Source organism: Bos grunniens, chromosome 7 (assembly GCF_055505025.1).
Source record: "Bos grunniens cultivar Pamir isolate PY7600 chromosome 7, Bosgru_T2T1.0, whole genome shotgun sequence".
NCBI lineage: Eukaryota > Metazoa > Chordata > Mammalia > Artiodactyla > Bovidae > Bos > Bos grunniens.
In genome coordinates this window covers 34,461,168-34,479,628 of record NC_141171.1, presented here as the reverse complement: position 1 = coordinate 34,479,628, position 18,461 = coordinate 34,461,168, and the positions used below count along the sequence as shown (strand labels likewise).

General features: G+C 43.9%; 1 long non-coding RNA gene across 1 annotated transcript; it reads left to right on the top strand.

Moving 5' to 3' along the window:
- The first annotated feature begins 1,427 nt into the window (after positions 1-1,427).
- LOC147369026 (uncharacterized) lies at positions 1,428-16,778 on the top strand. Its single transcript, XR_015167131.1, has 2 exons — positions 1,428-12,880; positions 16,351-16,778. It is a non-coding gene; the product is annotated as an uncharacterized LOC147369026 (long non-coding RNA).
- Positions 16,779-18,461: the final 1,683 nt, after the last annotated feature.

Sequence of the window (18,461 nt, the reverse complement as noted above, 5' to 3'; positions counted from 1 at the left end):
TAATTGATTTACAATGTTGGATTAGTTTCAGGTGTACAACAAAGTGATTCAATTATACAGATATATATATATACACACACACACACACATATATATTTTTAAAAGATTCTTTTCCCTTATGGGTTATTACAGAATACTGAGTACAGTTCTCTGTGCTATACAGCAGGTTCTTGTTGGGTATCTATTTTATGTATAATAGTGTGTACAGGATAAATCAATGAGTCTTAAGTTCATGCACATTAGGGCTGACTTTATAGTATAGGGTCCCCTAGAGAACTTGTGATTCCAGGGGGAAAAAAATTCTATCTCCATCCAAGACTTGATCTTGACTTATGCAGTCTGAGTTCCTGGAAAGCCTGTGTTGGTTCCCAAATGAATCTATTTTCATATTAAACTTGGCTACTGTGGTCTCTAAGTGTTAAATCACCCTGCACAGCTGCAGTCTCAAACCAGCTGCAACTCTGTGACAGCTGACCAAATCTCCAGGAGGGCTAGCCAATGAGGTCAAGGGCTCTGCAGCCAGGAGCTATGTCCCAAGTGGTCTAGGGAAGATCCCATTTTCCTTGCAGATATTAGATGCCACCACTCACCCCTCTGATACCGCTGCCATTGAACCTTGCCCACTGCCACTAGAAGTAATACCAGTGCTGTTTCTACCACTTCTCACCAGAATGGAGTCTGTAGAGTTTGTCATTCTCTCCATTCCAATTCAAAGCCTTGGGAGGAAGTATCTGATTGGCAGAACTTAGAATATTTGCTATGCCTGCTTACAAGGGAGAATGGGAAGGTATCTCTTATATTCAGCCTCTGAGGTGGGAAATGAATGGAGGCATTCTCCAACAATAGGAAGCAGGTTCAGAGATTCAGCAGCAAGAGAGAGAAAAATACTGTTTCCCTGTAATATTTTTTCATGATCTTCCAGCTCTCCACACACCATCAGGACTAAGTTACAAAGCTTAGTGTCTCCCTTGTAAGAGTGAAAGTGTTAGTTGCTCAGTCATGTCCCATCTTTGCAACCCCATGGACTGTAGCCTACCAGGCTCCTCTGTCCATGGGATTCTCCAGGCAAGCATACTGGAGTGGGTTACCATGCTCTTCTCCAAGGGGGAATAGAACCTGGGTCTTCTGCATTGCAGGCAGATTCTTTAGCATTTGAGCTACCAGGGAAGCCCCCTTAGAAGAGTAATCCCTTAGAAAAGAGACAAATTTAGGAGGAGTTTGGATTCCTGTTAAGAATTCTCACTGGGAAAGGGAGAAAGATTAGGAGGGTAGATAATAGGGGGTGTGGTTGGGGTGGGGTTTTCAGGTACCCAACACCCTTCCCTGCCCAGGGCCTGAAGAGATGGGGGGAGGGGGGGGTGGTGGTGAAGAGGATAGACACACCAGACAGATATTGACTCTGAGAAGACACTGCTGTGCAAGTGACTCTGAATAATCATAAAGTGACTATGCCAGAAGGTTAATTGCCTTGTTGATGTATTCAGTAGTGAGCTTAAGGTCCTATTCCTGTTTCCCTTGGTTCCTGGCTAGCACGGAAGCCATTTTTGTTTGCTTTAAACATTTATTTGAATATTTTAAAAATTTGAAATAATTTTAGACTCACATAGAAGTTGCTAAAATAATTTCGAGAGTAAGAGATAATGCACAGCAGATTCTAGGAATACCTGAACACATGGACTGATTTAAGCAGGATTCAGAGGCTGCATAGACTCAGCTGGGACTAAGTACAGGTAGGTTGAGGATCACTGAGACTCCTTTGTTATGTTGAAGGAACTCTTATCTGCCACGTGCTTTATCAGTAGCTTGGGGGAGCAGCAGAGGCCAGCAGGACTTTACTCCTGCCAATCCTACCCCTGCCAAACCTTTCCTCCGTGAGGTGACCTTTAGTCTAGAAAAGGGAGGAGGGAGAAATCCTGAAAGATTGCATTTACCCCAAATAGACTATTAACTTTAATTGGTAAATTTAAGTCCCTTCTTTTGCATGGGCTTCCCTGGTGGCTCAGCTGGTAAAGAATCTGCCTGTAGTGTGGGAGACCTGGGTTCGATCCCTGGGTTGGAAAGATCCCCTGGAGAAGGGAAAGGCTACCCACTCCAGTATTCTGGCCTGGAGAATTCCATGGACTGTATAGTTCACAACCGCCCCCCTCACTCCCATCCCAGCCAATGAATGAGGATTCGAGAACAAGAATTAGAGAATAGGGAATACCAATAAAGCAACCCTCTTTGGTACTATATTATACACCTCACTCTGCAACTGGCCTAAGCCAGTGTGAGCGTGAGAAGTGGAGTATTGGCTTTCCAGCAGTGGCTGAGAAAGCCTTCATTCTCAGTCTTGTTGCCGGCCTGAGGCTGAGCACATCTTCTGAAGATCATAGTTGGGTTGGTCTTGCACTTACATAAGTAAGAATAATGCATACAGCCTTTCTTTCTGTCTTTTGTTCTTTTTGAGGTGGCTGCTTCTTCTTGTTATTTTAAACAGAAGAATGGGGTTACTGGATGTTAGGTAGGTAGAATAGGGAAAAGGAGTCCAAAATGGCGGTGGCTAAAAGACAAGGAAGGTCCGAGGACCAGAGTGAAGACTTCAGGCAGAACAAACAGAACAAACAGCACTCCTGGCTAAGCCCAATTTGCATAGGGCAGGCCCAGGTGGAAGAAAAAAACATATAAAAGGAGGAGCCAAAGCGCTTTCTCACGGACTCTCTCTTCCACGTGCGTGTGGGCACGTGCTCTCTCTCTCTCTGTCTTTCTCTCTCTCTCTCTCTTTCTCCCTCCCCACACACTCCTCCACTCTCTTCTCTTCGAGTCTTGGATTCTCTTGCTATCTTCTAAATAAAATAGAGCTGTAACACTGATTTGCCTAAGAGCTGTAGCACGGTTTGTCCAAGACCCAAGAGCTGTGACGCGCCGAGGGCTTTAATCTCCGTTGCTCCAAATCTTTGTTGTGATGAGACAAAGAACCGAGGAACATACACTCGCGTGACACTGGATTAAGCAAAAAAGTCTGCAACACAAGACTGAAACAAATACCCAGCATGAAGATCTGGGCACTTACACCAGGTGGAGCCTGGTGAAGGAGGTGCTACTCCGCTCACTAGGCTTCCTGGTGAGATTTCGTTTGAGGAGGTTTGGTGCTACTCTGTTGTGGTAGCAGTAGCCTTAAACATGGAGACCACAGTTCATTGAGTTGTCACACTGGCTCACCCCTGATGGTAAGGGTGCATCCTGGTCCGAGTCTATATTCCAAATGCCGTAGACTTCCTTGTGCGCAATAAGCAAAGAAGCTCGCCATTGGTCTGATGCTAGGATAGGGTACCCCTGATACCCAACCCCCTGAGAAGAGAGCTCCGCTTTCAGGCAAACCAGCCCCACTGGTTGGAGGCAGCACTGGGCAAGGGGACGTCCTGGCTTAAAGCCTAGGAGTGAGCTTTCCTATAACAATGGCTTTCTTTTCTTTGAGCGCCAAGAAAGCTAGCCTTACTGCATTTTGGCGAGCAGCAGTATTAAAATAAGGGGTTAAAAGGCAGATGTGGACAAAGAGAGAGCAAGGGGCTGGTGTAGGAGCAAGCCTTCAGTGACAGGACTGCTCCTTGGAAATTTAGGCTTGAATTACAGAGCAGCATTTCCTGTTTTGCTCAAGAGTTGAAACCAAACTCTCAGAGTTGTAGAGCCATCAGTGTCCACTCTGCATCTCCAGTCATAGCTCCACTTCCCTTACTGTAGGCAGTTTGCCCAAAATTGAAGTCATGTTCCCACCGAGAGCTGATATTCTCCTGCTATTCCTTATTCTGATGAGTGGCCCACCATAACCCAGATTCTTCAGCTAGAAATATGGGGGTTATTTCTGTCGGATTCTCAATACATCCAAGTCCAATTCATCACAAAGGCCTATTGACTCCGTTTCCAAAAGTAGATAATAAGAACCTACTGTATAGCAGATAGAACTCTACTCAATACTCCATAATGACTGGGAAAAGAAACTAAAAACAAGACTGGATATATGTATAACTGATTCATTTGCTATACAGCAGAAACTAAAACAACATTGTAAGTCAACTATACTCCAATAAAAGTTTATTTTTAAAAATCTCCAAGTTACCCACTCATCAACATTTCCTCTGCATTACTTCTGGTCTCCATGATTTTTCTCAATAGATTTCTATCTGTTCCCCTTGTCCACCTACGAGTAATTCTCAATAATGAGACAGAGTGATTTTTCCACCATGTAAACATTTTTCTGGAGTAATCCTGCTAAAAATATTTTAAGCACAGAATTCAAACACCCAAATGTGCTGACTCTGCTTACTTTCATGCCCTTACCCTCTGCCCCAATCCAGCTAGTACTTCTGTTGCCTATATAGTACTCAGTGCCATAGAGTAGAACCTTGTTGTTTATCCATTCTATTGATTATATAATATTTTACATCTACTAACCACAAACTCCCAATTCATCTCTCCCCCAGCCCCCACCCTCTTTGCAGCAACAAGTCTGTTCTCTATTTCTGTGAGTCTGTTTCTTTTTCATGGATAGCTTCATTTGTGTCACATTTTAGATTTCATATATGTGATATCATATTTTTTATGGCTGAGTAGTATTCCATTGGATATATATACCACATGTGTCTGTAAGATTATTGTTGTTGTTTAGTCACTAAGCCATGTCCAACTCTTTTGTGACCCCATGGACTGTAGCCTGCCAGGCTCCTCTGTCCATGGGATTTCCCAGGCAAGAATACAGGAGTGGGTTGCCATTTCCTTCTCTAGGCGATCTTCCTAGGGAAGTGAACCCACGGCTCCTGCTTGGCAAGCAGATTCTTTACCACAGAGCTACCTGGGAAGCCTGAGATTACTGTACTGTCAGATTAAAAATGTTTTGTTTGTTTGTTTGTTTTTATGTACTATTTTTGTGAAAAGTATTATAAACCCATTTATATCGGTGTACCCAGTAAACTGTTAGTTGGGTACCTAGGCTACCTTTGTTGACTTATGAACAAATTGGACTTACAAACATGTAATCGGAATGGAAATCATTCAACTGTAGGGAACTTAATGTAATTAGCAATACGGAGCATCTTTTCATGAGCCTGTTGGCTATCTGTATGTCTGTTTGGAGAAATATTTATTGAGTCTTCCTGTTTTTCTTTTTTTTAATATTGAACTGCTTGTATATTTTGGAAATGAATTCCTTCTTGGTAGCATCCTTTGAAAATATTTTCTCCAAGTCAGTAGATTGTCTTTTCATTTTGTTTATGATTTCCTTTGTTGTAAAACAATTTTTAAGTTTAATTAGGTTTCACTTGTTATTTTTGTTTTTGTTTCTAAATATTACTATAGGAGACAAATCCAAAAAAAGCATTACTGCAACTTATGTCAAAAATTGTTCTGCCTATGTTTTCCTCTAGGAGTTTATAGTAGCCAATCTTTCATTTAGTTCTTTGATCCATTTTGAGTTTATTCTTGTACATGGTGTTAGACAATGTTCCAATTTCATTTTTTTACAGGTAGCTGTGCAGTTTTCCCAGTACCACTTACCAAAGAGACTGTCTTTTCTCTGAATAAGGCAATAGCCTTATTCATCATAAATTAATTGACCATAGTGCATGAGTTCATCTCAGAGCTTTCTATCCTGATCTGTTAATCTATATGTCTGTGTATATGCCGCACCATATTGTCTTGATTACCGTAGCTTTGTAGTATCATCTAAAGTTGAGGAGCATGATTCCTCAAGCTCCATTCTTTCTCAGGATTGTTTTGGCTATTCTTTTGTGTCTTCATACAAGTTAAAAAATATTTATTTTTGTTCCAGTTCTGTGAAAATATGCCATTGATAGTTTGATAGGGATTGCACTGAATCTGTAGACTGCCTTGGGTAGTATGGTCATTTTAACAATATTGAACCTTTCAAATAAAACACCAGGGTATATCTTTCTATCTGTTTTTGTGATCTTCAGTTTCTTTCATCAGCATCTTATAGTTTTTTTGAGTATAGGTCTTTTGTTTCCTTAGGTTTATTCCTATTTATTATTTCTTTCTGATGTGATGGTAAATGAGACTGTTTCCTTAATTCCTATTTCTGATACTTTGTTGTTTGTTGAGGTCCTTTAATGGACCGGAACCTGGTGGTCCGGAGTCGACGATGAGAAAGTGAAAGAAGGAGAGAGGCTAATACTTCCTGTGTTACGCAGCCGGCTTTCACGTTCCAGGAAATCAGCCAGAAATAGAGAGATAGAGGGAGAGAGAGAGAGAAAGAAAGAAAGACACGGAGACCAAAGCTCTGATGGAGCAAAGGTGTTTTAATCAACATAGTGTCGGCATATATACTATCTTAGACGGTAGTTATTCTCAGCAAAAATAAAGATTATAATTCCAGGCTTACAAAACATAAGGTGATGCATATTAAAGAGAGAGAGTTGTAAACAATCACTTTTACCATATGGTTCATAGGAAGGAAGAGGGTACTTATCACCCTATTGAATAACTAACAAAGGAAATGCCTGGATTCCTCAGCCCCCGGAGAGGCTTGCCTCTCCTCTTAATTCCTGAATATTCAGGAATTAATAAGGAACAGAGGATTCCTGACAGATCCAAAGCAGCACACAGGAAACCTCCTGTTAAATGCTTCCTGACAGTTGTTAGTTTTCAGTATATTAGTTTTGTATCCAGCAGCTTTATCAAGTTCACCGATGAGCTCTAGCAATTTTCTGGAAGAGTCTTTAGGATGTTCCATGTATAGCATCATGCCATCTGGAAACAGTGACAGTTTTACCTCTTCCAATTTTTAAAATTCCTTTTTCTTATTTGATTGCTGTGGCTAAGAGTCCCAAAACTATGTTGAATAAAAGTGGTAAGAATGGTCATTCTTGTCTTGTTCTTGATCTTAGTGGAAATGTTTTCAGCTTTTCACTGTTGAATATGGTGTTAACTATGGATTTGTCACATATGGCCTTTATTATGTTGATGTATAGTCACTTTTTCTCCAATTATGAATTGTTTTTTTAATCATAAATAGACGTTGAATTTTATTAAAAGGTTTTTCTGCATCCATTGAGATGATCATATGGTTTTTTTTTAATTTAATTTTATTTAACTTTACAATATTGTATTGGTTTTGCCATATATCAAAATGAATCTGCCACAGGTATGGATCATATGGTTTTTATTCGCCCGTTAGTTAACATGGTCTATCACATTGAATTTGTTACTGAGCCCAAGTTCACTTTGTTTGCCACACTACAGGTTAATAAATTGGAGATGAGGTGTTGTGGCAAGAAATACAGCTTTATTCAGAAAGCCAGAAGACTAAGAAGATGGCAGACTGATATCTCAAAATCACCTTATCGGGATCTGGTTGCCAGATTCTTATATAGAAGAAAGAGGGAGAGGAGGTAAGGAAGTAAAGTAAAAAGGTCATAAGTCTTGCAAGTATCTCCTGGAATGGCCATCCCTGGGGAGGGGATATGTTAATTTCTTCTTTTCAGGTGGGCAGGGTCATATTGTCTCTCTATGAGCTGAACAAAGCCCAGAGGAGTAGGATTTCCTGTGGCAAGCCCTTATGTATAGCTTCCTTTGTGGCTCAGCTGGTAAAGAATCCACCCGCAATGCAGGAGACCTGGGTTTGATCCCTGGACTGGGAAGATCCCCTGGAGAAAGGAAAGGCTACCCACTCCAGTATTCTGGCCTGGAGAATTCCATGGACTGTATAGTCCATGGGGTCGGAAGGAGTCGGACACGATTGAGCAAGTTGAAGTGGGATAGCTGTAGATAGTGATTATAATGATAAAAGCAGTGAAAAGTAATGGTTAAAGTAAAAGAAATAGATCCAACAAGGAGTTAGAATTTGCTCTTCCCTATTACAGTTTGAGAATATTGAAAAATCCTTGCATCCCTGGAATAAATCCCACTTGATCATGGTGCATGATCAACAGTATTATATCCAATTAAATTATCACTTGATACTGAGGCTGAAATGAATATCTTTTCAAGTAAAAACTGTAAGAATTTATCAACAGTAAACCCTGTCAGTAGTGAACTGTGTTCCCTCAAAATTCTTTGGTTGAAATCCTATCCCCTAGTACCAGAGAATGTGGGTATCTTTAGTGATAGTGAAACTGTTAACCTCAGATTGGGACTTGAACCCATGTGCCAGGACTCAAACCCAGCCAAAACGCTGCATGGGACTCTAGCCCATGTGACCTGGCCTCCAACCTGGCTGAAACACAGTTTGGGACTCTAATCCACATGGAACTTGAACCCAGTCAAAACCCTTCCTGGGACTTGAATCCATGATCTTTTAACTAGAATCACTCACTTGATATCTGGATTTACAGAGACTCAGGTTTTTGAGTCTCAGCACAGAAGTAATTCAGCAAGACACAAAGTAATAGGCAAGAAATGGATTTATTAATAAAGGATGCTTGTGAGAGATAATGAAGGAGGAAACAGAACAGGCTCCACCTTGAAAGCAGGACTCCATCTTGGACCAGACTGTGGACATTGAGTTGTATGCCCAGTATCTATGGAAATGACATACCAACTGGAAAACCAGACCCTCAGGATGGAAGAGCCCCAGGGCTCATACCTAGACCCTCAGACGCCTAAAAGTATACCCTAATTATCTGTGTAACTGAATAGAATCATAAATTCTATTATGCTTATTGGGGTATGACCATGGGCCTATTGATGATTGTCCACTGTTAACTACCTAGACTTAAGGCATATGAATCACGGGTTAACTTGGATTGTGTCTTTCTTTTCCTTTGTTCAGACTAGTTTCAGAAAATTTGGGGAGGTGGGTTTGAGCACGTACACTTAGGGTATATAAGGTTTTCCCAAAAACTGGTCTGGGTCCTTGGCTAAGAGGAGACTCTGCCTTGGGCCCGCCGGTGTAATAAACTGCACTCCACTATCTGCATTGTCCTTCTGAGTGAGTTTGTTTCCCGGAACACGTGGCTACAACATTTGGTGCATTGGCTGGGAAACTCCTCACTTTGAGGAGACAAGTCCCATTTGGGACTACTCCAAGGCCTTGCAGCTCGAATCTTCTAGACGGGGGAAGGCGCCTCGCCCTTCCGGAAGCATTCTGCTTCTCAACGCCCTGACCTTTCATGTTAGCAGGTGGTGGACAGCAGCAGGGGAACTGAGTGCTCAGGTGAGGAGGAACCCACCCAGCAGGGTGGAAGAGGGGGCCTGATCACCCCCCTGGGAGGGACTAAAAGGGGCATAGACCCACAGGAGCCTGGAATAGGCAGATGGTGGCGATTGCTTCACACACAGGTTGACGAGCATGTTAGGGCTTAGGAAGGAAATTTGTGAATGTCATTTAGGAGGTGGTGTCCACGCCATCTTGGGGAAAATTGTTATCAAGCAGTCACCAGGGGATTGTTAGGAGAAGAAACTTGGTCTTTGTGTGCTCATATTCTGCAGGTGTCCCATCTGCTGTGAAATTCTTGGCCCCCTTGGGATTGGCAGGCTAGAAGGAGGGGGATACATAAGTGAGTACGTATTGGCTTTTCTGGATACAGCCTGGGAAGTGGGATATTTAACCCATCTGTGTTTTCATCCGCACCTGATCAAGCCCACCAAGGCAGAACGGACTTTAAAAGTTAAGGGAGAAACAGTCTTGGATCACGTGGTGTTCTGGTTTGGCCATGCTGACCGGCCGGTGAAGACACGCCGATCCCCCTTCTCCCTCTGGGATCTGACAGGTAGGGCTCTTCTCACCCCAATTAAGAAGGAGGCAGAATGGCAATTTAAGTGTCATTGAGTGGAAATATCAGAAGTACATAGGGTACTGAGAACTTCGTAGACAGAAAGAAAAGGAAAAGTAGAAGAAGATCTGAGAAGGTAAGCAAGATGGGGAAAGTGAATCTAAGGCAACTGTATTGGAGTGCATGATTAAAAATTTGAAGAAGGGATTTGGAGGAGACTATGGGTAAAGATGACGCTAACCACCTCCACATACTCTGTGAGGTCGAATGGCCCCCTATGGGAGTAGGATGGCCACCAGAGAACACCATGAACTTACAAATAGTGGAAGCAGTCTATACAGTAGTCACAGGAGAGCCAGGACACCCGGATCAATATCCATATATTGACTCATGGCTAGGGTTAGCTCAAGACCCTCCTACCTGGATAAGCTTCTGTATCCAGAAGGGAAAGGGAAAAATATTAATGGCACAAAAATTGACTGATGATAAAAAAGGAAATTCCGCAGGATTTGCACGGGGATGACCTGACCCCTCCCCCGTACTGGATAATGACGTGCCCACCTCCAAGTGCTCCACCAGAACCGGAGGCCGCCTTAATGCCCAACCAGAGCCAGGTGAAGTTCTTGCAGCAGCCGCTGCTCCTCTGGAAGCTCTCCCGGAGATTGTAGAGCCACCGTTTCAGCAGGCTCCGATCCCAGCGATGGAGACCTCTGGTCAACGCCCCCAGGATTCCACCTCAGCCAGATCTCCTAGATTGTACCCATTCTCCCAGTTAGTACTGATGGGAAGGGGGAAGAAAATGTGGGAATTAGAGGCTGCGCTCCACCAAGGAACAGCATAAAAGAACCCCACTACAGATGCCCCTCAGAGAGCTACAACAGCCTCCGGTTCAGGACGCATGTGGGTACTACCATCCGCCCCCTGTAGCTTTTTTTACCAGCCATTTTCCTCTACGGATATATTAAACTGGCAGAGACACACTCCACCATACTCAGGGGAGCCACAAGCCCTGATTAGGCTAATGGAGACTATTTTTCGAACCCACCGCCCTACATGGGATGACGTAATCCAACTACTAGTCTCCCTTTTCAGCATTGAGGAAAGACACAGGATCCTGAGGCCAGAAAATGGTTAAGAGAAATGGCGCCTGGGGGTACTGCAAACCTGCAGTGGTGGGCAGAACTAGCCACCCCTGCTGAGAGGCCCAGTGGGGACTGTAACACAGAGGAAGGGAGGGGCCACCTGGAGAGATATCGGGTGGCTACTTTACAAGGTCTCAAGACGGGGGTCCAAAAACCTATAAGTAGGGCAAAACCCTCTGCAGTGATTCAAAGGGAAAGCGAATTACCGTCTGAGTTCTACGAAAGACTGTGCAAGGCCTGTGGACTTTATACGCCAATAGATACAGAGGCTGCTGGGTCTCAGATGGTGACAAATGCCCCTTTGTGTCTCAAGCCTATACCGAAAATGTCAGATTGGGGGACACCAAGTGACTCATGAATTTTTATACATCCCTGAATGTCCAGTACCTTTGCTGTCTAAATTGGGGGCACTAGTGACCTTCCCCCCAACGAAAGACTCACTCTTCGGGTGGGCTCAACCACCTATTTACTCTTCCTCTCGGTAACCCCTCAAGATGAATGGAGGTTGCACAGCCTCTCAGAAGGGAAACCGGACGGGCTAAACAGTCGAGACAGAGAGTTAACTAAACAATTCCCTGAGATCTGGGCAGAAGAAACCCCGCCGCCACCCCTCCCAACCCTCTAGGTTTGCAAAACAAGTCCCACTGGTAATAGAACTCAAACCCAGTGCAATTACGTTAGCACCCACCTTGGGCCTGCCAAACCTTGCTAAGCTGTTTACTCTTTACATGACTGGAAAGGACAAGGTGGCTATGGGAGTATTGTCCCAGATTAAGGGGACATGGGACAGACCCGTGGCTTATCTCCCAAAACAGCTGGACAAATTGGCTGGTATGCTTACAGGCAGTTGCTGCAGTTGTCTTACTGGTTCGGAGGCAACCAAGCTGACTTTGGGCCAAGATTTGATGGTAAAAGTCCCGCATGAGGTTAACACTCTCCTGCAAGGGGACCCCCATAAATGGCTGTCGACATCCCGGATTACTCAATACCAGGGACTGTTATGTGAGAACCCCCATGTTACTACTGAACCTTGTCAGGCCCTGAAATCTGGCCACTCTGTTTGTGAAAGTGGGCCCTCACATGATTGCAAGGAAATATGCCAGCAGACATGACTTGAGAGACCAGCCAATCCCAGACCCAGATTTGGTCCTGTACACCAAGGGCACCAGCCTGGTGAAACAAGGACAACGACTGGCGGGATGTGCAGTAGTCATGGAAGAAACCATCGTTGAGGCCAGCTCTCTGCCATCACACTGGTCCGCTCAATGGGCCCAACTATATGCTCTAATCTGGGCCCTCCAGCTATCAAAAGGTAAGAAGACAAACATTTACACAGACTCCAGGTATGCTTTTGTCACACTACATGTACACAGGGCTCTGTATAAGGAAAGAGGATTTTTGACAGCTAGCGAAAAATATATTAAAAATAAGGAAGAAATTCTGACCCTATTAGTTGCTGCCTGGGAACCAGAAAGGGTTGCAGTCATATACTGCTGAGGACATCAAAAAGAGGATACCCCCCGGGCTCGGGGAAACAGACTGGCAGATAAGACCACTAAACAAGCAGCCGAGGGCTTGGGGGTGACAAGTGAAGCCCCTACTAAAGCTCTCGTATTGGCGGAGCTGCCTGAGCTAATGCTGAACTCTATAAAATACACTGAAGCCCAAAACCAACTAGCCAAAGAGGAAGGGGCCATCAAGACTGAAAAGGGATGGTGGGAATTGCCAAGTGGCAAATTATTGGTACCGGAGGAACTGGCACCCACTCTGGTAAGCCAAATACACCAAGCGAACCGCCTAGGCCATGATAAACTGGAAGAGCGAATTCGAAAATATTTCTTGGCTCCCCACCTCTCTTCCCTATGCAGGACAGAATCTCAGAACTGCACCGCCTGCTCCCAGGTCAATGCTGCCTCCCAGCACAGACAGAAACCTCCGGGGATTCAGCTAAAAGGCACGCTGCCCTCTGAACACCTGGAAGTGGACTTCACTGAAATGAAACCTCACCGACATTACTGTTACCTGCTGGTCATGGTATGTATGTTCTCGGGATGGGTAGAAGCTTTTCCTACCTGGACTGAAAGAGCATCAGAAATAGCCCGGTGCCTGCTTAGGGAGATAGTTCCCAGATTTGGATTTCCTACCAGCATTGGATCAGACAATGGCCCGGCTTTTGTAGCCAATTCAGTACAACAAGTAAGCAAAACTTTAAACGTCAAGTGGAAATTATATACAGCATATAGGCTCCAGAGTTCTGGGATGGTGCAAGGACCCAACTGGACACTTAGAGAGACACTCTCCAGGTGGATCTTAGAGACTGACTGCTCCTGGGTGGACTTGTTTCCGACGGCTCTGTTCACACTCAGGATGATGACCCCATGGTCCCACGGCTATTCTCCGTACGAAATTGTGTATGGGAGGCCCCCTCCCATAATAAAACAGGTGTCAACAAATTTGCCTCAGGTATGGGGAGATAAGATTTCACAGCAGATGGAACAACTGGGTAAGGTAATAAATCAGGTAACTAAGTTTGTACAAGAAAGGGTGCCGTTCCCCCTAGGGGAACAGATTCATGAATTTGTGCCCGGGGATTTGTGTCAAGGACTGGAAACACGACTCATTGGCCCCACATTGGAAGGGTCCATATACTGTTGTTTTAACCACCCCTACGGCAGTTAAAGTTGCACGTGTCACTCCCTGGATCCACCACATGAGGGTGAATAGAACATACCACGCAGACCCAGAAAATGCTGAGTGGGCTGTGCAGAGGGACCCCACTGACCCTCGAGAGACTAAGATCATCCTTAAGAAGAAGAAGGAAAAGAAGATCCTGGACAAGCGCCTTCAGGATGATGCCACATAATCAACTCCTGCTGCTTGGCCTCATCAATGTGATTTTGAATTTAACTTTCGTTTCAACTCAGGACGATGTTTTGATCTCATGGGCACATTCCCACGTGGACTTCCACAACACCTCCAACCGCTGGCTATGTGGGGCTATGCCTCTGTCTGTGATGGATGGACTTCCTTGGTGGGTGTCACCGCTCTGCCAAGGAGATTTTAAACCACTCTCCTCTTTTCTGGGACAACAAAAAGAGACTTTCCTTTCTCTCGTCAATCATAATCTCTCCCTGCTCTCTTGGTGTAAGCCAGACCTACAGTCAATAGACTCGGGTCATGGGGTTACATTTGATGTAAACGCCAGTTTCATAGAAGTAACAAAAGCCTATACCTCGTAGTGAAACAAAAAGGAAAAAAGCTCCCTGACTAGTAAGGGAAGACAGGCCTTTAGGTATGTTGAACAATTCTACCAAGTCTGGGATGAATATTTCTGGATGAACCCAGAAAAGGGTCAATCAATTACTCCTACTTCTATACGCTGGGAATAAAAAGAACAAAGGGTAGGGTTTGGTGACCTCCATTAGACCCAAAAGAATTAAAATATATGGGGTACCTATCCCCTGAACAATGTAAATGAACATTCAAGGTCACATACCACCCCAACAAGTCCATCCATTGGCCAGGCTCTGGTTGGAAATATAACCCTGGAATCCACTGGATGGTGCCCAATGGAACCCAATGACTTTGTGGGCCTAACCTTTGGCCTTGGTTACCAATTGGCTGGGTAGGCCGCTGCACACTGGGATTCACTTTTGCCCATGGCAGCATAAAGCCTAACCTACAACAAGCCCTGGTAAATCTACCTTATTTACATGCTAGGTGGACAAGGTCTGTGTTTCAATGGTATGAGTATATTGCTGCCTCATTCGTACCTTCTATAGGGACAACAGATATTAGGATTAAAGTAGAGGCCTTGACTAATTTCATAAAACAGGCCCTTCTAGATGGTGCTAAAGCCATCCTAGCCTTAAATGAAGAACAAATCCAAATGAGAAAAGCAGTAATTCAAAAATAGAATGGCTTTGGACATGTTCGCAGCTTCTCAAGGAGAGACCTGTGCTATAATTAAAGTTGAATATTGTGGCAATGTATCAGCTGCTTTAGATTGCATGAAAAAACAGGTAAAAGCAATGTCAAATGAGAAGATTCCTTTCTGGACTTTGGTCCTATCCTGGGTGAAGGGTGTTTGGTGGAAAACTGTATTTACCATTGTTACAGTTGCCTTGATAGTTTGCTTTGTGGACCCTGCATTTTACAATGTATTATGAACTTTGTAACCCAAAGGTTGGGTTACAAGGTTCTCCCAAATTGGCGGTCAGAGAGCCAGGGTGTAATATATCCCTGTGAGTGATGCTCATATTATGAGTTAAGAGGATTAAGAAGGGGAAATGAAGGAGGAAACAGACAGAACAGGCTCCATCTTGAAAGCAGGACTCCATCTTGGACCAGACTGTTGACTTTGAGCTATATGCCCAGTATCTATGGAAACGACATATCAACTGGAAACCAGACCCCCAGGATGGAAGAGCCCCAGGGCTCATATCTAGACCCTCAGATGCCTAAAAGAATACCCTAATTATTTGTGTAACCGAATAGAATCATAAATTCTATTATGCTTATTGGGGTATGACCACAGGCCTATTGATAATTGTCCACTGTTAACTACCTAGGCTTAAGGCATATGAATCACGGGTTAACTTGGATTGTATCTTTCTTTTCCTTTGTTCAGACTAGTTTCAGAAAATTTGGGGAGGTGGGTTTGAGCAGGTACATTTAGGGTATATAAGGTTTTCCCAAAAACTGGTCTGGGTCCTTGGCTAAGAGGAGACTCTGCCTTGGGCCTGCCGGTGTAATAAACTGCACTCCGCTATCTGTATTGTCCTTCTGAGTGAGTTTGTTTCCCAGAACCCGTGGCTACAACAATAGAAGCAGCCTGGCAAGGAAGCTCTGCTTGATGATTAAGTGGGCTACAATTTTATCGTGAAAGTAAAGTGAGGGAGGGGGAAAGATTCCTTTTCTTGAGCAGATGTCAGGCTTATATCACAAGCCCTGCCTTCCTATCAGGCAGGAGAGTGTCTGACGCCGCGAGGTTAAACTAGGATTGTCATAGTGCTTTGGCTTCCCTGGTGGCTCAGACAGTAAAGAGTCTGCCTGTAATGCAGAAGACCAGGGTTCAATCCCTGAATTGGGAAGATCCCCTGGAGAAGTGAGTGAAGATCCCCTGGAGAAGGGAATGGCAACTCACTCCAGTATTTTTGCCTAGAGAATTTCCTGGACAGACGAGCCTAGAAGGCTACGGAATAACAAAGATTTGGACATGACTGAGAAAATAACACACAAATATTATAATGCTTATTCAAATCAGTAGAAGTGTGTTGAAATTTTTCTTTCACCTAATGGCCTGGGGCATAGCTCATGCTTTTATTTACAGGTTTATAGTTAAGCAAGCCTGCTTCACTCCACAACATTTCAATCGATTTCTTGAGAGATCCTTAACTTACAGTGGTCTCCCAAAGTTTCCTAAGTTTTCCTCTCTATCTATAGTTCCTTAATGGGACTTCTACAGCTGCCTGTATAACTATCCTTTCTATTCCTATCAATAGAGCCTTGAAAATGAAGATGAAGTTAAAATGAGGCTCTAAGAGTGGGCCTTAATCCAATGTCACTGGTGACTGTGTGAGAAGAAGAAATTTGGACATACAAAGGGACACCAGAAGTATCTGCTGCAAGAAAAGACCACATGAAGACACCATGAAAAGACAGGCATCTGCAGCCATTAGGAAAGGCTTCAGAAGAAACCAAACCAATTGACAGTTCAGTCGCTCAGTCGTGTCCGACTCTCTGCAACCCCATGGACTGCAGCACGCCAGGGCTTCCCTGTCCATCACCAACTCCCGGAGCTTGCTCAAACTCATGTCCATCTAGTTGGTGATGCCATCCAACCATCTCATCCTCAACCAATTGACACCTTGACCTTAAACTTCCCACCGCTGCAACTGTGAGAAAGTAAATTCTGTTTTTTAAGCCATTAGTCTGTGGTATTTGTTATGGCAGTTCTAGCAAGCTAATGTAGCCTCTTGTAGCAAGTACCGGGGACTTCCCTGGTGGTCCAGCAGCTAAGACTCTGCTGTCAATGCAGGGGGACTGGGTTCAACCCCTGGTTGGGGAACTGGATCCCGCATGCTGCAACTAACGGTTCGTATGCCACAACTAAGAGTTTGTATTCCACAACTAAAGATCCTGAATGTTGCAATGAAGATCAAAGATCCTAGGTGCTGCAACTAAGACCCAGTGCAGCCAAATTAAAAAAAGAAAAGTACTGATACTTTAATGCCCAAATATGTTCAAGTCAGAGCAAATGTATGAAATAGTTCTGCAGTATGCTGACTAAAGTACAGTTGGCCCTTGAACAACACCGGGTTTAGGAGAACTGACCCTCTGTGTAGCTGAAAGTCCAAATATAATTTATACTTGGTCCTTCATATCTGTGGTGCCACACCTCAGATCTTGTAATACTATTGTTATTTACTATTGATAAAAAATTCACCCATAAGTGTACTAGTACAGTTCAAACCCATGTTGTTCAAGGGTCAACTCTAGATAAGAATGGTCATGGGCCAGAGATCAGCTAAGGGGTTTGAGCTATTTTGTTCCCCACAGCAACTGTAAGGGTTGAAGTTATCAATATGTCATGCACATCTGTAACTCATTCGTGATACTTCATCTGGGAAGCTCTTTTCCAAAGGATACATTTTAGGAAGAAGTAAAATGATCTCATGAGGAATGTCTTATGATCTCATAAGGAATTCACAGGAGAAATTTCTTTCTATAATATATATACTCTGAGCCCCAGGCAGAGTTTCAGAATGGCTATCTAAAAAAAAAAAGTATTAAACAGAAGGACGCTACCTGATGACTTCTCACGGAGCCGAGCTCTGATTTCTCTTACCACAGTTACCTTCCAGCTATACTTTTTCTGTTTCTGCATTTGGATTCCAGTGAGTCGTGAGGGCAGATCTGTGGGTATAGCCACATTCTCTCCTTTGGGTTTCTCTCTGAAAATACAAAAATTTTTATCTAATGTTTGCTCCTAGCTTTATAATTCTCTTTTTATATTTTATTTATTGTCACTATGTTTCGGACAGAGATAATGTGTTGAGAGTGAACAAATGGAGACACCTTAACCAGAAACCCAACATAGCCATTATTTAAAAGGGTTCAAATTCCTCTTTCCCTAAGATATTGGCTTATGAGACAGTACGTGATGATTCATGTGTTCAATTCAGCTATATTAAGGTGCATGAAAATACCCCAAATGAAATTTCATGCTTGATAATTGGATAATATTGAAGCTATTTAGTAACTATTTAGAAAGCATTGTTTGCTGCTGCTGCTGCTAAGTCGCTTCAGTCGTGTCCGACTCTGCGACCGCATAGATGGCAGCCCACCAGGCTCCGCCCAGGCAAGAACACTGGAGTGGGTTGCCATTTCCTTCTCCAATGCATGAAAGTGAAAAGTGAAAGTGAAGTCGCTCAGTCGTGTCCGACTCTTAGTGACCCCATGGACTGCAGCCTACCAGGCTCCTCCGTCCATGGGATTTTCCAGGCAAGAGTCCTGGAGTGGGTTGCCATCTTAAGAGCTCCCATTACTTCCTGCGGCAGAACTGGTCCTTTTGAGCCAAGTCTCTTGAGCAGGGCCGCAACTGGAGGAATGT